The sequence below is a fragment of the Nicotiana tabacum genome, chromosome 22, assembly GCF_000715075.1.
Source record: "Nicotiana tabacum cultivar K326 chromosome 22, ASM71507v2, whole genome shotgun sequence".
NCBI lineage: Eukaryota > Viridiplantae > Streptophyta > Magnoliopsida > Solanales > Solanaceae > Nicotiana > Nicotiana tabacum.
Window position 1 is genome coordinate 92,949,614 of NC_134101.1, and position 25,142 is coordinate 92,974,755.

The window sequence follows — 25,142 nt, forward strand, 5'->3', positions numbered from 1 at the left end:
CATCACATGATGCCTTGGAATTTTTGGAGGAGTGTCACTGTATCCTTCGCACTATGGGTATATCAGGATCGACTGGGATTTTTTTCACTACCTTCCAGCTTCGAGGAGCCGCCTATGAGTGGTGGCGTACCTATGAGTTAGACAATTCGGATGATGCAGCTTCACTAACTTGGACTCGGTTTTCAGATATGTTCCTGAGGGAGTTTGTTCCTTAGAGCCTCAGGGACGCATGGCACACAAAGTTTGAGCATTTGCGCCAGGGTACTATGACTGTCTCGGAGTATGCTGTCCGTTACACTAGTTTGGCTAGACATGCCCCAGCCTTGGTTTCTACTGTTCGCGAAAGGGTTCACCGGTTTATTGAGGGGCTTATTCCCAGCATCAAGTCTAGCATGGTTGGAGATGGATATTTCTTATCAGCAGATGGTGAGCATTGCTAGTGGGATTGAGGGTATGCATGCTAGGGAGAGAGAGGAGAGGGAGGCCAAGAGGTCTCGAGAGTCGGGCCATTATTTTGGTGCTCGTGCCCCAACTGTAGGTCATCATGGTAGGGGTTATATAAGTTGCCTCGTTCATTCAGCTCTTCCAGCAGCCAGTGGTATTCCAACTCCTCCTAGGCCTCATGATCCTTATTATGCACCTCCAACATCTAGTGCGCCTCCTGCGCGGTATGCTTTCAGAGGTCTGTCCAGTAGACCTGGCTTGAGCCAGCCACAACCACCACGTCCCCCCAAAGATTATTTTGAGTGTGGTGACACACGCCATGTGGTGAGGGATTGTTCTTGACTTGGGAGGAGTGCACCTCCACAGACTTCTCAGCCACAACGTACCCCGCAGAGTTCTCAGGCTATGGTTACAACTCCAATTGCTACCCCACCTGCCCAGCCACCTAGAGGTGGAGGTCGGGGAGGTAGAGGTTGCCTTAGAGGGGAAGGCAGGCCCAATACTATGCCCTTCCTACATGTACCGAGGTTGTTTCCTCTGATTCTATCATTACAGGTATTATACTGGTTTGTCACAGGGATGCATCGGTTCTATTCGATCTAGGCTCCACTTATTCTTATGTGTCTTCTTATTTTTTTCTGTATTTGGGTGTATCTCGGGATTTTTTGAGTTTTCCCATTTATGTTTCTACTCTTGTGGGAGATGCTCTTGTTGTGGACCGCGTTTATCGGTCATGTTTGGTTGCTCTTAGTGGTTTTGAGACCAGAGCCAATTTATTGTTGCTCAACATAGTTGATTTTGATATTATCTTGGGCATGGACTGGTTGTCGCCCCATTATGCTATTCTTGATTGTCACGCCAAAACCATAACACTAGCTATGCTAGGTGTACCACAAGTAGAGTGGAGGGGTACTTTAGATCACTCTCCCAGTAGAGTTATTTCTTTCCTTAAGGCTCAGCGTATGGTTGAGAAGGGGTATGATGCGTATCTAGCTTATGTGAGATATGTCAGTATTGATACCCCTACAGTTGATTCAGTCCTAGTAGTATGGGATTTTCCTGATGTGTTTCCAGCTAACCTTCCGGGCATGCCGATCGATAGAGATATTAGTTTCAGCATTGATCTGTTGCCGGGCACTCAACCCATTTCTATTCCTCCGTATCATATAGCTCCTCCTATGTTGAAAGAGTTGAAGGATCAGTTGCAGGAATTGCTTGATAAGGGTTTTATTAGGCCCAGTGTATACCTTGGGGGTGCTCCTGTCTTGTTTGTGAAAGAGAAGGTTGATTCTATGCGTATATGCATTAATTATTGCTAGTTGAACAAAGTTATAGTGGAGAACCGTTATCCTTTGCCTCGTATTGATGATCTGTTTGACCAGCTTCTGGGTGCACGAGTTTTTTCTAAGATTGACTTGCGTTCAGAGTACCATAAGTTGAAGATTCGGGAGCTAGATAGCCCAAAGACTGCTTTCAGGACTCGGTATGGTCATTACGAGTTCCTTGTTATGTCATTTGGGTTGACCAATGCCCAAGTAGCCTTTATTCATTTGATGCACAGTGTGTTCCGGCCATATCTTGACTCGTTCATCATTTTCTTTATTGATGATATTCTGGTATATTCTCGGAGTCGGGAAGATCATGAGCAGCACTTGAGGACAGTGCTTCAGACTTTGAGAGAGAAGAAGTTATATGCTAAGTTCTCGAAATGTGAGTTTTGGTTGGATTTTGTGGCATTCTTGGGTCACGTGATTTCTAGTGAGGGGATAAAGGTGGATCCGAAGAAAGTGGAAGTAGTGCAGAGTTTGCCCAGACCATCCTCAACTACAGAGATCCGTAATTTTCTTGGCTTGGCGGGTTACTACAGTTGTTTTGTGGAGGGGTTTTCATCGATTACAGCCCCTATGACCAGGCTGACCCAGAAAGGTTCTCCATTCCAGTGGACGGAAGAGTGTGAGGCGAGCTTTCAGAAGCTCAAGACATCTTGACTACAACCCCAATTTTGATATTGCCTACAGGTTCTGGGTCTTATACTGTCTATTACGATGCCTCGAGGATTGGCCTTGGAGAGGTTTTGATGCAGGACGATAGGGTGATTGCCTACGTGTCCAGATAGTTGAAGGTACATGAGAAAAACTATCATGTCCCCGATCTCAAGTTAACTACTTTTGTTCATGCCTTGAAGATCTGGTACCATTATTTGTACGGTGTTCCTTGTGAGATTTATATTGATCACCAGATTTTGCAGCATTTGTTCAAGTATAGGGATCTTAATTTGCGCTAAAGGAGGTGGTTAGAGTTACTGAAGGACTATGATATCACTATTTGGTGGACGATGCTTTGAGTCGTCGGGCAGAGAGTTTGAGGAGTTTGGCTTATTTACCGGCAGCGGAGAGGCCCATGACAATGGATGTTAAAGCCTTAGCCAGCCAGTTTGTGAGATTGGATCTTCCGGAGCCTAATCGGGTTCTAGCTCGCGTGGTTTCTCGGTCTTCCTTATTTGATCGTATCAGGGAGAATCAATATTATGGCCCTCATTTGCTTGTCCTCAAGGACAAGGTTCAACATGATGATGCCATAGATGTGACTATTAGTGATGACGGGGTATTGAGGATGCAGGGTCAGATTTGTGTACCCAATGTTGATGGGCTTCGGGAGTTGATTATAGAGGAGGCCCGTAGTTCGCGGTATTCCATTCATTCGGGTGCCACAAAGATGTATGAGGATCTGAGACAACACTATTGGTGGAGGCGTATGAAGAAAGATATAGTTGGATTTGTATCTCGGTGCCTCAACTGTCAGCAGGTGAAGTGTGAGCACCAAAGACTGGGTGGGTTGCTTCAACAGATAGAGACTCCGGAGTGGAAGTGATAGCGGACCACCATGGACTTTATAGTTTGCTCCCACGGACTTTGAGAAAGTTCGATGCTATTTGGGTGATTGTGGATCGGCTAACCAAGTTTGCGCACTTCATTCCTGTGTGTACTACTTATTCTTCAGAACGGTTGGCGGAGATTTATATCCGGGAGATTGTTCATCTGCATGGTATCCTAGTTTCCATCATTTCAGATAGGGGTACTCAATTCACATCATGATTCTGGAGGGCCGTTCAGCATGAGTTCGGTACTCGGGTAGAGTTGAGTACATTATTTCACCCTCAGACAAACGGACAGTCCGAGTGCACTATTCAGATTCTTGAGGATATGCTCCGTGTGTGTGTGATTGAGTTTGGAGGGTCTTGGGATCAGTTCTTTCCATTGGTGGAGTTTGCATACAATAACATTTATCAGTCCAACATTCAGATGGCACCGTATGAGGTTTTATATGGTAGGAAGTGTAGATCTCCAGTGGGTTGGTTTGAGCCGGGTGAGGCTAGATTATTGGGCACAGACTTGGTTCAGGATGCTTTGGAGAAGGTTAAGGTGATTCAGGATAGACTCCGCACAGCCCATGCTAGACAGAAGGGTTACGTAGACCGGAAGGTTCGTGATGTTTCCTATATGGTTGGAGAGCGGGTTCTGCTTTAGGTTTCGCTTATGAAGGGCGTTATGAGATTTGGGAAGAAGGGGAAGTTGAGTCCGAGGTTTATTGGCCCTTTTGAGATATTGAGGCATGTTGGGGAGGTTGCTTATGAGCTTGCCTTACCTTCCATCATGGCAGGAGTTCACCCGGTATTTCATGTTTCGATGCTCTGGAGGTATCACGACGATCAGTCACACGTGTTGGATTTCAGTTCAGTTCAGTTGGACAAGGATCTATCTTATGTTGAGGAGCCAGTGGCAGTATTGGACAGGCAGGTTCGAAAGCTAAGATCAAAGAATATTGCATCACTAAAGGTTCAGTGGCGGGGTCAGCCGGTCGAGGAGGCGACCTGGGAGACCGAGCAGGATATGTGCAGCCGTTACCCTCATCTTTTCACTACATCAGGTATATCTCTATGCTCATTCGAGGACGAACGAATGTTTAAGTCTAACCCCGCTGTAACGACCCGGCCGGTCGTTTTAAGAATTAATGCCCCGATCCCTTATTAACTGTTTTCCCCGTGTTTGTTTATGCTATTGTAAGTTGCCGGGAGGAAATTATTTGGAGTTTCGGAGAGTTTTGGGACACTTAGTCCCTAAATGAGAGTTTAAGTTTGGAAATTTCACCGTAGTCGGAATAGTATGAAAACGGCCTCGGAATGGTATTCTGATAGTTTCGTTAGCTCCGTTGGGTGATTTCATATTTAGGAGCGTGTTCGGATTGTGTTTTGGAGGTCCGTAGCTAATTTAGGCTTGGAATGCCGAAAGTTGAATTTTTGAAGTTTCCGGTTCGATAGTGAGATTTTGATATTGGGGTCGGCATGGAATTCTGGAAGTTGGAGTAGCTCCGTAGTATTGAATGTGATGTGTGTGCAAAATTTCAGGTCATTCGAACGAGGTTTGATAGACTTTTTGATTGAAAGCGTGATTTGAGAGTTTTTGGAATCCTTAGGCTTGAATCTGATGTAAAATTGGTGTTTTGATGCTGTTTTGGGCGTTCCTAAGGTTGGAACAAGTTTGAATGATGTTTCAGGATTGGTTGGCATGTTTGGTTGAGGTCCTGGGGCCTCGGGTGTGTTTCGGGTGGTTAACGGAGGGTGTTTGGCCTGAAAAGAACTGTTGTTGCTGCTGTATTTCTTGGTTCTAATTTCCTTATATGCGATCGCAATAGTGGGGCTGCGATCGCATAGGGTTCTCGGTGAGGCGGCAGAACTTGTGCTATGCGATTGCCAGGATTGGTCCGCTATCGCGAAGTGAGAGGAGTCAAAGCAGTACGGTCGCATGAGGTTGTATGCAAACGCACAGTGTGGGCGCGTCTGGCAGGGGGGTGATTGGTTCGTCTGTGCGAATGCGGTTGAGTGTACACGATCGCGTAGAGGGAGGAGATCCAGTGTTATGCGAACGCATGCGATGGATCGCGAACGCACTGAAGAATTTTAATAAAAAGCTGGGCAGTATTTAAATAGTCAATCCACAGCCCTTCTTTATTTTTTCCACTATTTTTAACGAGATTGAAGCTTTTGAGGGAGATTTTTTGAGGAAACCAAAGAGGAATCACTTGGAGATTTGGGAAATTTGGAGTCGAGTATTCGTGGCAAGAACGCGGTTTCAGGTTGATTTTGAGCCGGTTCGAGGTAAGTGGATTGCCTAACCTTGTGTGGGGGACATTCCCCTTATGATTGGTATTGTGATAAATGAAATGCCTTGTAAGTGACGTGACGAGTGCGTACTTGTGCTAATTGTTGAAAATCCTGCTTTCACTAAAGTAGCTTAAATTGGATTTTTTCCTTTCATGCTTATACTACTTGGAATTTAAACCTGCTGTTAGCTTAGAGAAGCATATCTTATTGACTTAATTTATTTATTTGCTTAAACTGCCTTATTTGTATTATGTGAAGCATGCTAGATGAGAATTACCTGTTTTACCTTGGTATGAAGTTGAGTTTAATTGAGTATTCTTGTGTTATTTCTTTGTGTTTTACTTTGGGACTACGGAACGGCATCCCGGGAGATCCCTTATTCGTATTTTGGATTTGAACGGAAGTGCAGGATACCGAGAGATCCCCATCACGTATATTAAGGATACCAAGAGATCCTCGGGATACCAAGAGATCCCTATCATATATTGAGGATACCATGAGATCCTCGGGATACCAAGAGGTCTCAGGCATATATTGAGGATACTAAGAGATCCTTGGATACTAAGAGATCCCTGGTTATTATCATTGTGAAGAGTGGTATTCGTTGTGATTGTTTTTGGTCTTTGTTTCAGTTGTTTATATCCTTATTACCCTGTATTAATTCTTACTGTTAGCTTTCAACTGTACTGTTTTATCTTATTTTGTTATATCTTATGTTTCATTTAATTTCAGTCGGGCCCTGACCTTCCTCGTCAGTACCTGATCGAGGTTAGGCTTGGCACTTACTGAGTATCGCTGTGGTGTACTCATGCACTTTCTGCACATGTTTTTCATGTGCAGATCTAGGTACCTCCACTCAGACTTATCACACTTGAGAGGAGGCGCTTGTAGAGACTCCGAGGTATATCTGCCGCGTCCGCAGATCGAAAAGTCCCTTTCTACTCTCCCTTTTTGTATTAACCCTTCTGTACTTTCACTTCTTTGTTAGATATTCTGGAGATAGATGCTTGTAGACATTTAAAAGCTTGTGATCATGAGATTCTGCGTTTTGGAAAATGTTATTAGTTTCGAGAGTTGTTATTGTGTATGTTGAGCGGCATTTTAAACACTGTTTTATTTCACTATTTCAGTTTTTAATATTTCTTTCGCAATTTTGTTTATTTTTCACATTGATAGGCTTACCTAATCGTAGAGACTAGGTGTCGTCACGATGGTTCACGGAGGGCAAATCTGGGTCGTGACACCCGCCACTGAACCTTCACTGATGCAATGTTCTTTGAACTCAGCTTTCGAACCTGCCTGTCCACAATAGCCACTAGCTCCTCAACATAGGATAGATCTTTGTCCAACTGGACTGAACTGAAATCCAATACGTGAGACAGATGACCGTGATACTTTCGGAGCTTCAAAACATGAAATACCGGATGAACTTCTTATAGGCTGGGAGGTAAGGCAAGCTCATAAAGAACCTCCCCAACTCGCCGCAACACCTTAAAGGGACCAATAAACCTTGGGCTCAGCTTGCCCATCTTTCAGAACCTCACAACACCTTTCATAGGCAAAACCCGAAGCAAGACCCACTCTCCGACCATGAATGCAACATCGCGAACCTTCCGGTCTGCATAAATCTTCTGTCTGGACTGGGCTGTGCGAAGTCTGTCCTGAATCACCTTAACCGTCTCCAATACATCCTAAACCAAGTCCGTACCTAATAATCTGGCCTCGCCTGGCTCGAACCAACCCACCTGCGACCGACACCACCTACCATACAGGGCCTCATATGGTGCCATCTGAATGCTGGACTGATAACTGTTTTTGTAGGCCAACTCTGCAAGTGGCAAGAATTGATCCCAAGAACCTCCAAACTCCATCACACATGCATGGAACATATCCTCAAGAATCTGAATAGTGCACTCATACTATCCGTCCATCTGCGCGTGAAATGTTTTGCTCTACTCCACGCGAGTACCCAACTCATGCTGTACGGATCTCCAAAACCATGATGTAAAATGCGTAGCCCCGTCAGAGATGATAGATACTGGCACGCCATGAAGTTTGACAATCTCATGAATATAAACTCGAGCCAGCTGCTCGGAAGAATAGGTAGTCATCATAGGAAGGAAGTGAGCTGACTTGGTCAGTCTATCCACAATCACCCAAACTACATCAAATTTCCGATGAGTCTGTGGGAGTCCAACAACAAAATCCATAGTGATCCGCTCCCATTTCCACTCCGGAAACTCAAACTTCTGAAGCAACCCACTCGGTTGCTGATGCTCATAATTCACCTGCTGACAATTTAGGCACCAAGCAACATACTCCACTATGTCCTTCTTCATCCTCCTCCATTAGTAATGCTGCCTCAAGTCCTGGTACATATTCGCGGCACCCGGATGAATAGAGTACCGCGAGCTATGAGCCTCCTGAAGAATCAACTCACGCGAACCATCTACATTGGGCACACATAGCCTGCCCTGCATCTTTAATGCACCATCGTCCCCAATAGTAACCTCCTTAGCGTCACAGTGCTGAACCGTGTCCTTCAGGACAAACAAATGGGAGTCATCATACTGACGCTCCCTGATACGATCATAAAGAAAAGACCGAGAGACCACACAATCCAACACTCGACTAGGCTTAGAAATATCCAATCTCACAAAGTGGCTGGCTAAGGTCTGAACATCCAATGCCATGGGCCTCTCTACTGCTGGTAGATAAGCAAAATTCCCCAAACTCTCTGCCTGGTGACACAAAGCACCAACCACCACATTGGCCTTTCATAGGTGGTACAAAATGGTGATATCTTAATCCTTAAGCAACTCTAACCACCTCCTCAGACGTAAATTAAGAACCTTATACTTGAACAGATGCTGCAAACTCTGGTGATCAGTGTAGATATCAAAAGGGACACCATACAAATAGTGCCTCCAAATCTTCAAGGTGTCACTGCCCCAAACCTAGGGAGGCATGGCTTGCGCCCGGTGCCGCACTGGCCCGAATGAACCACTCTATAACTTTTTTTTCCTTTGTAGCTATCATGGGCCAACATGACCATACTCGTAATGTATAACTATAAGTGGGCCACAACTCTATATCAATGAAACATCGTTCATAAAACATGAATACATATGGGCCGTCAAGGCCTCTGACATACTGTACGATATGAACCTCTATCTACAAAGCCTTTAAGATTATATGACATCACATGGGGCAGGGTACCGATTTACCCATAAGTCTGTAACAAACTCTGACATGTGACTCATACACTCGGCTGCACTCCGAATGAGGTGGAGTCTTACCGACCTTCGCCGAATGCCAATCTCGTCTACTATGAGGGTTCAACAAACTGATTATCTATACCTGCAGGCATGAATGTAGCGTCCCCAACAAAAGGACATTAGTACGAATAATGAACTGAGTATGTAAGGCAGAACTGAAACATAACAATAAGTCAACATTAATTAAAAACATATAAGAATCAACCTGAATCTCTGAAGTACCACCGTACATGCGTACTTATTATACTTACATATATAATACTTCTCATTGGGACTATTTCTATTATCCATATCATATGATGCATGACTACCCAACTGATCAGTGGTAACTGCCCGACCGGCCGTAGTGCGGTGGTAAATACATGACTACCCGATCAGGCGTACCTCGATGGTAAATATGTAACTGCCTAACCGGCGGTAGGTCGGTGGTAACTATATAATTTCCCCACCGGTCGTAGCTCGATGACTGCCTGACCGGCCGTAGCTCGGTAGTAAATATGTAACTGCCCAACCTTCCATAGCACGGTGGTAAATGCATATGCATGAAGATGCATGTACTACTATATCATGAACATCAACATCTTTGTCATATACCTCAATAGACAACTAGAATTAATCGATCTCAGGGCCACGAGATCGACAACCCAACTTTGTATCATAGTTCGATATAATACGAGGCCGAACCTTAGCTAATCGCGCTCCAGTCTCGATCAGTCATACAAAAAGGGCAAGCTCGATTTTGACCATACACAACCATTACCATTTACCCATATCCTCTTAAGCTTGGGATGATCTAGAGATGGACATCTTAGAAATATTAATTATATCTGGGAACTATATTTTTATTGTTCCGAATAAACTCACCAGTTATATACATTTAATATCTCTAAACATCTATTCATAGGTGTCAAAATTGCACATGTTTTTTTTCCAAAGAGATGTATAAGCTACATGGTACATTCACCGCACACATGGATATTCATTTTTAATCAAACTTTCAAATGAATGGGAACTATCCGTATCTAACTATATAGGTAAATGTTCCCCATTTTTAATTTGATTAATTAAATCTCTGAAAGGTCAACAAATATTTCGAATTTTACTTAAAATATTCAACTGACTTAAAACTTTGGTTGATTGGTGCCTATCCTTAACAGAGTAATAATATAATAATCTCCGCTGGATGTTCCTTAATTGTACGTCATTTCAAGTTTCTTATATGTACCCTCTTCCCTAATTATATCTAAAGCTTATGGGGCAACAAACATCATAAATTATGATTCATAAGTAGTTGAAAGTCTTTTTGAATATAAATAATATAGAAATCCTTAACTACTAAGAGTAGAACCACTTATGGAATATCATTACGTTTACGTATCGTTACTTGGATCATGCTAAAAGAAAGAAAAAATTACCTTAACATATTTTTAATGTCAACTTCGTACTTGTATATATGAACAATCTCCTCAATTTTGAAAAAGCCGATATGGAAATACACATCTACGTTCACAGTTTGTTCTAATGCAAGGAGCGTTTCTAATCTCAAATCTACCTTTGCAGCTCAAATCTCTCCAGAACCGTTTCTAATCTCAAGCAAATGTATTTCCTTTGCTAAATGAATACATAGTGACAGAGAAAAATGAACGCCACTTTTTTTATTCTTTTTTCAATATCAGGCCTAAAAAAGATAAGAGTTTTGGAGTTGATAAATATAAAGCCTCACTTTTGGAGCCTTTACCTTTCCATGAGGCAAATATACCTACTCACCATTATCGTCTTTTTCTTTTTGGCCGTAGTCAAAAGGTTAGATGTCATAATGTATCCGTTAAATAATGGCAGTGTCTAGTTTTATTTGTGATATACATGTTAGGTTGCCACATAATCCAAAGTGACTAAGAGTCACTTGTTTGGAAAGTGGGTTACTGCCACGTACGTAATCCCTTTGTTGGGACTTTAAATTTTATTCAATAATCAATTAGGTAATATTTCGCTATCCAGTAATTAATTAATTACCCGTGTAATTAAAAATTATCTCAAATTGTTTAAAATTTTACTTATTTTTTAATACATTTTATACACCTCATTAACGTGGTCATGTGGTACCTTATAAAATTAATGCGTACACTATTATTTTATTAAAATATCCATGTTAACAAAAAAGCACATATTTTCTTAATTTTTACTTTTCCTAATCTCATATAAAGAGTAAAAATTTTCGTACACTTAATTCATAAAATGTTAAAAAGATAAACTTCCTTTCTTGTGAGAAAATAATTTCGATCTTTACAATAAAGAGAATCTCATAAACTTCCTCATATTATGGGTATAACTTAAAGAACACTTGAAAGTAGTAATTTTAATAACTATATAAAATTATATTTTTCAAACTTTTTACAAAAATGCTCCACTCAATATAAATACCATATCAAAATGTATCTAACGGTATTAATGTTGTTAAACTTACGGGATCTTACGATCACAAATCCTCTGTAGAAAAGTACGGGATGTAACACCCAAGATCAAGAAAGGAATATTTTCACTATAATAGGAGTTGAGTTCAAAGATATATTAAGATTGAAGAAAATTTTCAAGATCCAAAGTCAAAGGAAGACGATCTTAAAATTCTCGTTTGTTGTCTACATAAGAGCTCATACTTGTATAGCCGGAAGAAGAGTTCACAAGTATTAATGGGAAGAATATTATCTATTATTGAAGGAAAATTCCTAGTCAATTTTGGATATATCTACTACGAGTTTGAAAGAGAAGTGCTGGGTTTTACTACAATTTCGAAGCAAGACTATCAAAAAGATTTTCCAAGTCATTACAAATTTTTAATATGGAAATAAATTATATTTTCATGATCTGCGTAAAGAAGGGAAGCGGCAAATCAATATTGAAAGGAAAGAAGGAGACAAAGCGAGATTTTATTTCCACAAGTCAAGAGGCAAGCATCAAGATGAAATTCAAAAGTATTTACAAAAAAGGATAGAAGAAGGAAAATAATGAAGCTGTACAAGTGTGACCATAAAGGAAGAGGAGAAAATCTTGGAAAGGAAATTTACAGTTATGAAGAAAAGAAGAAGCAATATGGATGAAATAACAAAATGGCTTGGGATTTATTACACAAGGAAAGAATATTTATTTGTGGGAAAGAATCAAGATTAGGAAGAATCTGGGAGGACAAAGAAGATTTTCTTAATAAGGAAAGACATCATATATCACATTGACCATGATATAGGATTATATATTCTGCATTAATGAAAAAAATAGCAACGGTCTTTTTGGAGGCAAAAATATAAATTGAAGAACAACCAAGAAGAAGAACTACGTAACCTTCTATACAATTGTCTATCCAACTACAATTTTTTTATTCTACTCTTAACAAATATTGTAATTCACTTTTAGTAGATTTACTGTGTACATAAAAGAGAGAACAGAGACAAAAAAATATTGGAGAGCAGTGTGTCTTGAGAGGTTGTGTCATTGTTCATTTCTTTGGTGAGCGAATGACAACCAAAGGATCTTTGTTGGTGAGCGAGTGAAAACCAATTTCTTGCATTGCTGGTGAGCGTGTTAAAAACCAAACCTTGTTTGTTGTTGGGGAGCGAGTGAAAACCAATCCTGTAAATGTTGGTGGTGAAAGTTTAATATCAAACAAGTTGTACTCAACCCAAATTATAAAGAGCTCAAAAGATAACATCCTTGCAACCCAAGGAGACTGGATTAGGATACCACATTGGTTCCGAACCAGTATAAAATTCCTGGTGTCATTTATTTTATTGCTCTCATATTTTATTATACACATTTACTATTTGTTGTGAGTAGTACTTGTTTAAATTGAAGTACTAAAAATTTTGGTGCAGGCTGTCTCCGCATTAGTCGACTAGGTCTGAAGAGTAGTCGACTAGAAATTTAATAAGGCTACAATTCAACCCCCTCTTATACATTCATATGACATTGCCAAGGGCTCGATATGAGTAGATACACTTATGGTTGTAAGATTATAAGACCGTAAGTGAGTATAATTCTGCTGTACTGCGAACAAATTTTTAACTAAAATTATGTGGGGATGTTATGAATGATGAGGACTTGTTGGAAAAGACTTTTATGACTTTTTATGCATCAAATATAGTGTTACAGTAGCAAAAGAAGTTTTAAAAAGGATTCTGAGCTGATCTCATGCCTTTTGGTGGGTGAGCAACATAATACCCTTTTGATGAAGATCATGAAGCCTGTTCCACAAGGTCAACTTCATTCCTCAAAGCGAATGTGGTAGCGAGACATGTTAAAACTGAAAGAAGATGAATGATTATCGTGGGCAGATGAATGTACGTGAGCATGGAAATGGCAAGAGATAATATAATAATCATCATCGTGGTGGTCATCGCAAACGGGAGAACAATATGGGTTCTCAAAACAGCCCTTCAAGAAGCAAAGGTAATAACTACCACCGTTGTGGCATGAAAGGTCATTGAAAAATATTCCGTGTGCCTGATCATTTTTTCAGGATTTATCAAAAATCCAACAAAAGAAAGATAAATAATATTGGAGCATCTTCTGCTAATGCCCCAGTGGAGTCTTACTTGACCTTTAAAAATTATTTTGAGGCTGGACCTTCAAACAAATATGATGATAATGCCAAAGCAAAGTTGCTTTTAAATATGATGATTTTGAAGGCCTCGAAGATATTACTTATTTTGTAGTTGAAGACTTCTTTAGGGATCAAAATTGATGTTTGATCATTTTAATGGAATAAAATTATGTTTTTATATTTATTTCTGTGATTTTTTTGACTCGTTCTTCCTAAAGTTATTTTTATTTTCAAGTATTACTTATGTTTTCTTATGGTGTTATTAGTTTTTCCGTGTTTCTTATGATGTACTTTTGTTTTTATGAAGAAAATAAAATTCTCTAACTTTTAATTGGATCCAAGATAAGTAATGAAGATTTATTATTTCTGGATAGTGCTACAATTCACACGATACAAAGAGAAAAGAAATTTTTTCTCTTATTTTGTTATGAATTCAGAGTGAATGTAACACCCCATAATTTCATGCTACAATGCATATCAAGTGAATCAAAGTAAACTGGAGAGCTTAAGGACCTTTACAAAGAAAATGATGGGTTAAAACAAGTGTTAAGGAAGTATCGTGAGGGTTGGAGGTTAAACGAATCAAAGATGTTATAACCCGTACTTTCAGGGTAAGCTAGGAGTGGTTAATATCCTAAGGAGGTCATGTATTATGGTAATTGAATCATATAATACTTTTATGTTTGGTTTTGAAGTCAAACAATTTGCAAAACAAAACACGGAAAAAGTTGTCGCAAGTTACATTTATCATTTGACCTAAATTTGTGTCTAATGTCACTGAGCTATTCTCTAAATATACTTTGATTACGGGTAGATACATCCATCAAATTGAATATCTACAAGACTACTTTCCAACGCATTAAACCGTTTGTCGATACGACATCATAATAGAGAGATATTCGCGTTTTCGCGAGATCGCGCAAGCAGTTTTCGTGGGACCAAAAACTTGGTGGAAGCTTACCTTGTTATATAAAGTTATAGCTTTCATCTTTAAATATCATTTTCGACCAAATCAGACCTCCAAGTAGCTCTAAACTCTCTCTAAGCATATGCTAAAGATTCATACACAAATCCAAGGCCAAACCACCTAAGACCTCCAAGGATCGAATTAAAGGTATTTAAGGCTTTCCTTTTCTTCTTCCAGTTATGATTCTGTAGTGACATAACCCTTATAAGAGGTTCAAGGGGGCGAGCCCAAGTGAATGTTCTATGTTTATGAGATAAGAGCCTCTAAGAGTTCAAAAGTTAATATAAATAAGAAATGAGTTACTTGTAGTTGTAATCCACGGACAATTCTTAGAAATAAGTAGAGACCTCATGGAACTTATGTTGAGTCTACGGCAAGAAGTATAGCCTTCGTTTAATGGTAATGATTTGGATGCGGAATTTGAGCTAATGGCTCACTTCACTACCTTAAGCGGAGCTAGCTACAGGCCAAAATATACTGCAATCACCCAGACCTTATGGTAAATTATAAATGGCTCACTAGTAGAACTTATGTATAAAGCCTATGATCATATGAAATGGACGAAGTAGCTTTCATTGGTTAGTGAAGATAACTATGAAAGATACTTAATGCTTATAAGAGAGAGAGATGTAAATTGAGATATGTGATAAGTTTCTTAACAAGAACATCCCCATAAATTTAAAGGGAGTGAATAAGCAAACTAACAAAGTAAGAGTAGATCATATGTAGAAGAACGTAAGGTCACATAAGTTATGAAACACATTGTACTATCTAACTAGAATAATTGTGCGCATGCAGAATTACAAATGGTATTCCATACATTAAAGGAAGTAGATATTGAGTTAACGAATGCGATTAGTCGCTTGAAACAATATGAAATATGAGCCCTACAATGTACCAAATAAATTTGCAAAGGTAAGCTTATACGAATCTCGAAAGCCATTTACTAGCATGCCAAGACGGATGTGTAAATATGAGAGTAGTTATGAGTTTCCTTAAAGCTAATGAGTAGAGATTACGAGTTTCCGAATACGAAATGAGAGTTACCGAAAGTACTAGAAGAAGTTATACGTTATAGACACGAGTACCGAGCTTGTAAGACATTGACTGTTGCATGCTGGTGTAATATTAATTATGCATAAGTATGTTCCCTATGGATGGTCTATGAAGGTATAGGGGAATAATGAAGTTTAACCTATGGACGGTCTATGAAACGAATAGGTAAGATAAAGGTTGGATATGGACGGTCCCGTGTGTATTCACAGTCCGACCGGGATATTTTGGGCCGTACGTACGGTCTGCTTTGCTATGCGTACGTGCCACCATATAGCAATGTTGTAGTGTGCCTTACGGACGGTATACCTTGCTACGTGTAAGAGCCACATTGTGTTCTTATAATAAGTAAAAACGACGATGCAACAAGAGATCACTGAGCAACAGTTGATAGAAATAATTTAGAATTTTATGATATGTTGAGTTGTTCAACCAGATTGAAGGACCAAGTGGTCCATGTGACAACTATCTAGTAAGTTGATCTACAGTATGTAGTAAGCTCACTCTTATTCTTATCATTCAGAAGACTAGTTTTGTATTCATTCATGCTTTTCAGTTTTTCAGAATTTATTTATATGTATTGCTTTATGCCTTACATACTTGGTACATCTTATTATACTAACATCCCATTGCCGGGGTACTGCACTTCATGATTGCAGGTGCAAGTAATCGGTTTTAGGATCCCTCAAAGTAGACATGATTAATATTCAGTGGGAAATCGGTAAGACTCCATATCTTCTGGAGTATAGTCGAGTCTAATGGTCATGATATCAGATTTTATCATAGACTTACGAGTAGTTCAGGGCCCTATCCCCACAATATTTTGATGAAAGATATTCTTAGGGGCTTTGTAGATATAGCTTTAGTATGTACAATATGTTAGTGGCCTTGTTAGTCCTCAATTATATTTTCTTTCTGGGTTGTTTGGTATTGATACTCATAGTGGCCTCCTCGGCCCGAACATGTATTGATATTTTCAGTATGATGTCTAGCTAATATGACGCTGGGCCGCCTACAATATATTACAAGTTGTGGCCATGTTGGCCTATGCATGTTCTGGGTTACGTCCAATATTCAAGATTTTTAGAGTGGTTCGCTCGGGACAGGACGACACTGGGTGCAAGCCACGCCTCACCTTGGTTGGGGTGTGATAAATTTGCATCAGAGCAGGTTTGTCTAAAGGATTCTACAAAGTCATGTCTAGTAAAGTCCTGTTTATGCATATGTTGTGCACCACATTTATAAATAAGAAGCAACAAGGCATTTAGGATTGGTTACCCATCTTTCTGATCCAGATCGTGCGGCATAGATCTGAGTAATAAGGACTAAATGTCTAACTCATATTCGATATGTTGTATAGAAATGCCTGATACAAGAATGGCTACATCTAGTCAAAAAGGGAAAGATGTTGAGGGAGGAGGCATTAGTAGACCGCCACCAGTTTATGTAGATCCATCAGAGGTTCGAGTTAAGTCACCTTCCCGAGTATTCCCTACTCTGCTAGCACCAAAAGAGATTCATAGAGCAACATGTCATGACTCCAATCCCGATCGTGATGGCGCCCAACACGATGCTAGGCAAGCCCGACCAATTACCACTCACAATCCCTTCTTATTAGAATTCATTACTAATTTTCAGAAATAGATACCAATTTAATATAAGTAGAAGTCTGAAATAAAAGATTGAAATATGTGGAAGGCCATAATGAAATCTCTACAAATGCCCAATGATCTGGTGTCACAAGTTTGAGCCTCTAATACAAGGTTTCAACAGCCTAATGTAGAAATATGTCTAAAATGCGGAATAGTAAAGAAAGATAGAGGGAGAAATCAGGTCTACGGATGCCATGCAGCTACCTCGATAACTCCGATGAAAAACTGAACGGCAGGAAAGCTCGCTCTACACCCCAGGGACACCTGTACCTGCACACACGGTGCAGGGAGTAATGTGAGTGCTCAAACCCAGTGAGTAATAACAATAAATAATGGCTGACGGTATGAAATCACGTAAAGGCACTAAGCAGCTCTATATCAAAGCAGTAAAACAATTTAAAGAGCAAGTAGTAAGGAAAATTGAATGAAACTCTTTGAACCAGATGAAAACAGGTAATCTGACAGGCATTAATCTAGTATAAATTCGCTCCTCGAGCATTTCTGTTCATTTACTTATTTCTTACCCTCAATACTCAATTCATATACTTCTCACAATAACCGAAATCGAAACATTTATATATACCGCTGCGGCGTACAACCATATCCGTATATCGCTGTGGCGCACAGCCCGATCCATAATAATAATAATCAACTGCGCTCACTGGGGGTGTGCAGACTCCAAAGAGGCTCCTACAACCCAAGCGCTATATTGCTGCGGCGTGTAGCCCGATCCATATATATATATATACACATATTTGCCGCGACGCGCAGCCCGGTCCATATAAGTATTTGCTGCAGCGTGCAGCCCGATCCAATATATGTATTTGCATATTTGCTGCAGCGCGCAGCCCGGTTCATATAAGTATTTGTTGCGGCGTGCAGCCCGATCCAATATCATATATAATATCCTCACTATAGGGTCCTCAACCCCTCTCAGTCATTATAATCACAGCCTCTCGGGCACAATAATATAAGGTAGGGATCTCAACCCACATATTTCTCTCATTTATGGTTAACATTTCATAACTCGGTTCATATCATTTTTAAACAATTAGAAACATGACTGAGGATATGATTTTTAGCAAATAAGTGAGGAAAACCAGTCAAAAATCCCATAAGGGTTCTATAGGTCGGCACAAGGCCCCAAACATGGCAACTAGCCCAAGTCAGGATGACACTGCATAGGTCTCAGTCAAAATGTAGTGAAAATATCAATTGGGATGGACCAAGTCACAATTCCCAGTAGCAATGAACCCTACGTTCATCACGCAGCGTGTGTCTCATCTCAGTATAGCACTACGTTGTGCAAAATCCGGGGTTTCAAACCCTCATGACATCATTTAAAATCATTACTCACCTCAAACTGGCCAAAGCTCTAGCTCGCTATGCCCTTGCCTCTCAAATTGGCTTCCTCGCGCGTCGAATCTGACCAAAATCACAACGAACATGTCACATTATGCTAAAGAAACAATACCCAATCAAAAACAATCAAAAATATCAAAATTCTCGAAATTGGCAAAACCCGAGCCCCGGGACCACTTCTCGAAATTTAGAAATTTTTACATCAACGGGTTCCTTATCTCCCCACGAGTTCATACATACCAAAAGTTCTCAAATCTAACCCCAAATGGTCCTCCAAATCCCCAATCAAAATCTCAAAATCCCAAGCCATATTTCTTCCATTTTTAGCAAGAATTCAATAATTTTCTAGGTGGATTTCACAATATAAATGAGTTTTAGGTCCAAAATTCTTACCTCCAAACGTTTCTCCTTGAACCCCTCTTAAATCTCCTTCAAAAAGCTCTCAAAATGATCAACTATGGCTGAAAAATGGACCCAAATCGCGGACAAGAGGACTTAAAAACATTCTGCCCAGGCTTCATCTAGGTGTACCTTGCGCTGTGCATGTTGTACATCCTCTTTCCATTTTCCCTGCTGTACACCTTCTGTTAAAATGCCTATCAACAAAACTCCCCTTAGTATTTATTACTGTTTGACATATGAGCGATGTGTACATGAGGTGACGAGTGCATAAACGGGCTATTTGTTGAAAACCCCCATTTTCATTAAGCAAATATTTGTTTTTCTTTAATTGAGCAACACTAGCATATGTAACTATCCTGTTTAGTTTAGTAAAGAATGCCTACGTGCCTTAACAGCTTTAACTGCCTATCCGAACACTGTGCAACATGTTTTAGTGAAATTTCCTATTCTTCCTTGACTCGAACTTAGCCTAAATTGTGGTTTCTTGTTGTAATTGTTACCTCTGTTGATTGAGCTGCATATTTACTTTGGGTCTACAGAACGGTATTTGGGAAGACCCCCCTGTACTGCATATTTACTTTGGGGCTACGAAACGGTATTCTGGGAGATTCCCCAACACTGCATATTTACTTTGAGACTATGGAACGGTATTCTTGGAGAACCCCTGCACATTTATGTCTAGGACTATGGGACGGTATCCCAGAAAGATCCCATGTTGCTATTACTGCGTTCTGAGCTGTTGGTTTTCATTGAATTCTATTCTTGTTAGATTTATTTAATTAATTTTACTATAATATCCTTTCTGTCTTATTTCATTATATTTATACCAGTAGGGCCCTGAACTATCTTCTCACTACTTGACCGTGGTTAGGCTTGGCACTTACTGGGTACCATTGTGGTGTACTCATGCCCTTTCCTGCACATGTTTTCCATGTGTAGATCCAGGTACTAGCTATCAGCCTCGAGTCTAGTTGTGTGGTTGCTGCTTCAGGAGACTTCAAGGTAAATCAGTCGCGCCCGCAGACCTTGGCGTCCCCTTCTTTCCCCTTGTGTTAATTTCCCCCTTGATTTCTTCAAACATATATGTATAGAGCAGTTAGAAACTCTTAGAAGCTTGTGACATTGTGACATTCCGGGTTTTGGGAAAGATTATTATTGTATGTGCCAAGTGGAACCGTTTCCGCTTATTAATTACATATGTTAACTGTTATCTTTGTGTTTCATTTCATTTTCGCAATATTAGGCTTATCTAGTCATAGAAACTATGGTGCCATCAAGATAGTTCACGGAGGGAGAAATTGGGTCGTGACAAGTTGGTACCAGAGCTCTAGGTTCATAGGAGTCTTGATTCACAAGCCGGCTTATTAGAGTCTCGCGGATCATTACGGAGACGTCTGTACTTATCTTTGGGAGGCTATGGAACTGTTAGGAAAATTACACTTCTTTTGATTCCTTGTTGTCCGAGATTATTGACTTGGAAATTCTAAACTTTTTTCTTCTATTCTCTCACAGATGGTGAGGACACGTACTGCCGGAGATGACCAAGCACCCGCGCCCCTACTAGAGCTGCCCGAAGCTAGGGTTGGGGTCGAGGCCGAGGATGTGCACATGATGGAGACAGAGAACCCGCACGAGCTACTGCAGAGGAGCCACCAGTAGCTCCAGTCAGAGCACATGCATCTGATATGCCTACTACTACTACTCTAGCTCTTTAGGATACCCTTTCCCAGTTCATGAGCATGTATATCACTCTAGCTCAGGCAGGGTTGTTTCCCCTTGCTACAGCTACATCTCAAGCTCGAGGAGGAGCACAAACTCCCGCCACCTGCACTCCAGAGCAGCGAGTTTAGATTGATCAAATCCTAGAGGTTATACCGGTACCGCTTATAGCCCCGGTTCAGCCCGAGGGTAGGGCAGTAGCTTTATAGGAGGAGGAGCGAAGGCTCGAGAGGTACAAGAAGTACGACCCTCCTAAATTTAGTGGTCTAGCATCAGATGATGCTCAGGGATTTCTAGAGGAGTACCACCTTATCCTTTGCACTATGGGCATAGCAGAGTCGAGTGGCATTTTTTTCACTACCTTCTAGCTTCAAGGAGCAGCCTATCAGTGGTGGCGTACTTATGAGTTGGACAGTCCAGTCGAGGCAGCTTCCCTTACATGGACTCAAGTTTTTAACATGTTCTTGAGAAAGTATGTCCCTCAGAGCCTCAAGAACGCATGGCGCGTAGAGTTTGAGCAGTTGTGCCAAAGTACTATGACTGTCTCAGAGTATGCCATCCATTTTAGTAACTTGGGTATACATGCACCGGCCTTGGTTTCTACAGTTCGAGAGAGGGTTCACCGGTTTATTGAGGGGCTCATTCTCAGCATCAGGACTAGCAGGGAGTTAGAGATGTATATCACATATTAGCAGGTGGTGAGTATTGATAGGAGTGTAGAGGGCATACTTGCTTGGGATAGGGAGGAGAGAGAGGCCAAGAGGTCTCGAGAGTCGAGCCATTATTTTGGTGCTCATGCCCTAGTTGCAGTTCGTCATGGTAGGGGTTATGTGATTTGCCCTGTTCATTCAGATCTTCCAGCCGCTAGTGGTATTCCATCTCCTCCTAGATCTGAGGAGCCTTATTATGCACCTCCAGCATCTAGTGTACCTCCTACATGGGGTGCTATCAGCGGTCAGTCCAACAGACCTGGCTCGATCCTGTCACAGGCACCACGCCCTACAAGAGCTTCTTTTGAGTGTGGCGATACTCACCATATAGTGAGGGATTGCCCCACACTTAGAAGGGGTTCTCCTCCAAAAACTTCTCAGCCACAGCATGCTCCACTAGGTCCTCAAGCTATGATTACAGCACCAGCTACCACCCCACCTACTCAGCCAGCCCGAGGTGGAGGTCGGGGTGGTAGAGTTCGCCTTAGAGAGGGAGGCCAGGTAGATACTATGCCCTTCCTACTCGTATAGAGGTCGTTGCTTCTGATTCTGTCATTATAGGGATTGTTCTAGTCTTTCATAGAGATGCATCAGTTCTATTCCATCCAAGCTCCAGTTATTCTTATATGTCATCTTATTTTACCCCGCATTTGGGTGTATCTCGGGATTCTTTTAGTTCTCATGTTTACTTGTCTACTCCCGTGGGAGATTCTCTTATTGTAGACCGTGTGCATCAGTCATGTTTGATTATGCTTAGTGGTTTTGAGACTAGAGCCAATCTGTTATTGCTCAGTATGGTAGATTTTGATGTTATCTTGGGCATGGCCTGGTTTTTGCCCCATTATGCTATTCTTGATTGTCATGCCAAGACCATGACGTTGGCTATGCTAGGTTTACCGCGATTAGAGTGGAGGGATACCTTAGAATACACTACCAATAGAGTTATTTTATTTTTTAAAGCTCAGCGAATGGTTGAGAAGGGGTGTGACACATATCTAGCCTATGTGAGAGATGTTAGTACTGATACCCATACAGTTGATTCAGTCCCAATAGTGAGGGATTTCTCGGATGTATTTCTAGCTGATCTTCCGGGCATGCCGCCCGAGAGATATTGATTTGGAATTGATTTGTTGCCGGGCCCTCAGCCCATCTCTATTCCTCCTTATCGTATGGCCCCTCCTTAGTTGAAGGAGTTGAAGGAACATGTGTAGGAATTGCTTGATAAGGGCTTCCTTCGGCCCAGTGTATGGCCTTAGAGTGCTCCTGTCTTGTTTGTGAAGAAAAAAGATGGTTCTATGTGTATGTGCATTGATTATCGCTAGTTGAACAAAGTTACAGTGAAGAACCTATATCCTTTGCCTCGTATTGATGACCTATTTGATCAGTTACATGGTTCCTGAGTGTTTTCTAAGATTGATTTGCGCTCAGGTTATCGTTAGTTGAAGATTCGGGAGCCAGATATCGCGATGACTATTTTCAGGACTCGGTATGGTCATTTCGAGTTCCTTGTTATGTTATTTGGACTGACCAACGGCCCAACAACATTTATGCATTTGATGCACAGTGTATTCCAACCTTTTCTTGACTCGTTCGTCATTGTCTTTATTGATGATATTTTGGTATATTTCCGGAGTCGAGAAGATCATGAGCAGCATCTGAGGACTGTGCTTCAGAACTTAAGAGAAAAGAAATTATATGCAAAGTTCTCAAAATGTGAGTTCTTGTTAGATTCTGAGGCATTCTTGGGTCTTGTGGTATCGAGTGAAGGGATGAAGGTGGATCCGAAGAAAGTAGAAGTAGTTTAGAGTTGATCCATACCATTCTCAGCTATAAAGATCCAGAGTTTTCTTGGTTTGGCGGGTTATTACCGTCGATTTGTTGAGGGATTCTCATCCATTGTAGCACCTATGACCAGGCTGACCCAGAAAGATGCTCTGTTCAGGTGGACGGAAGAGTGTGAGGAGAGATTCCAAAAGCTCAAGATAGCTATGACTACAGCTCTAGTATTGGTATGGCCTTCAGGTTTGGGGTCTTATACAATTTATTGTGATGCGTCGCGGGTTGGCCTTGGAGCGGTGTTGATGCAGGACCGTAGGGTGATTACCTACGCGTCTAGACAGTTGAAGGTGCATAAAAAGAACTATCCTGTCCACAACCTTGAGCTAGCAGCTATTGTTCATGCCTTATGTTACATCCTGTACTTTTCTATAGAGGATTTTTGACCCTAAGACCCCTTAAGTTTAACAACCATAAAACCGTTAGATACATTTTCATATGGTATCTATATTGAGTGGAATATTTTTGTAAAAAGTTTGAAAAATATGATTTTATATAGTTATTAAAATTACTACTTTCGAATATGGTTTAAGTAATGCACATATGTGACAACCCGGCCACTCGTCTTATGAGTTACCGCTCCGTTCCCCACATTTCTGCTTCTTTATGCTTCGTTATCCGTGTTTTATGGTATCGGGTTGGTCGTATCGAATCCGGAATGATTTTGGTAAGGTTTGAGACACTTAGTGTCTTTTAAGGGAGTTTGAGTTGGAAAACTCAACCAGATGTTGACTTATGTGTTAGAGGACTCGGATGTGAGTTTCGATGGTTCGGTTAGCTTTGGGAGGTGATTCAAGACTTAGAGTGTGATCGGAATGGGTTTTGGAGGTTCGGAGTAGAATTAGGCTTGAATTGGCGATATTTTGGCGATTTCCGGTTGATAGGCGAAATTTTGATATAGGGGTCGGAATGGAATTCCGAGAGTTGCAGTAGCTTTGTTGTGTCATTTGGGATGTGTGTGTAAAATTTCAGGTCATTCGGGTGTGGTTTGGTTGGGATTTTGATCAAAAGAGTATATCGAAAGATTTTAGAAACTTAGGCTTGAATCCGATATGATTTGGTAGATTTGATGTTGTTTGAGGCGTTTCGATGATTGGAACAAGTTTGAATAAGGTATTGGGTTATGTTTGTGCTTTTGGTTGAGGTCCAGGGGGCCTCGGGATGATTTTGTGTGGTTAACGGAGAAGTTGAGATGTTGTAGCAGCTGTTGAAGTTTTGTTGCTTCTGGTGTTTTCGCACCTGCGGTTTGGGGACCGTAGGTGCAGTGCCACACGTGCGCAAGGAGAGCCGCAGAAGCAGATTCGAGAGGAATGTCTGGAACCGCAGATGCGGTAGTTGGATCGCACCTGCGTAGTCGCAGATGCGGAGAGTGGACCGCAGAGGCGGAATTGGCCTTTACGTGATTTCTGCAGAAGTGGTGGATAGACTGCATATGCAGTATCGCAGAAGCGGCAAAAGTTGCCACAGCGGAACAACTGGGCAGATGAATTAAAAGAGTCCTTCGCGAAATTTTGGGTTATTTCACCATTTTTGACTTTGGCTTGAGAGCTTTTGGACGATTTAGAAGAGGGATTTCAAGAGAACTTCGTTAAGGTAAAGATTTTTGACCTAAAAAACATTTCTATGGTAGTATTTCATGGATTAAGTCTGTAATTAAAGGAATTAAAGGGCTAAAAATGTGGGATTAGGGCTTGAGTTTAAGAGGCCTTAAAATGAGGATTTGAGGGGTCATTCGAACTCCGATTTTGGTATTCTTGATATGCATAGATTCGTGGGGAGATGAGTAATCTATTGATGTAAAAATTTCTGATTTTCAAGACGTGGGCCCGGGGGTCGGGTTTTGGTAATTTCGGGATTTGTGCCCTTTGTTGATTGTTTTCGCTTGGGCCTTGTTCCCTTAGCATATGTTGACGTACCCGTTCTGATTTTGGATAGATTCGACCCACGTGGAGGCTAATTCGAGGGCA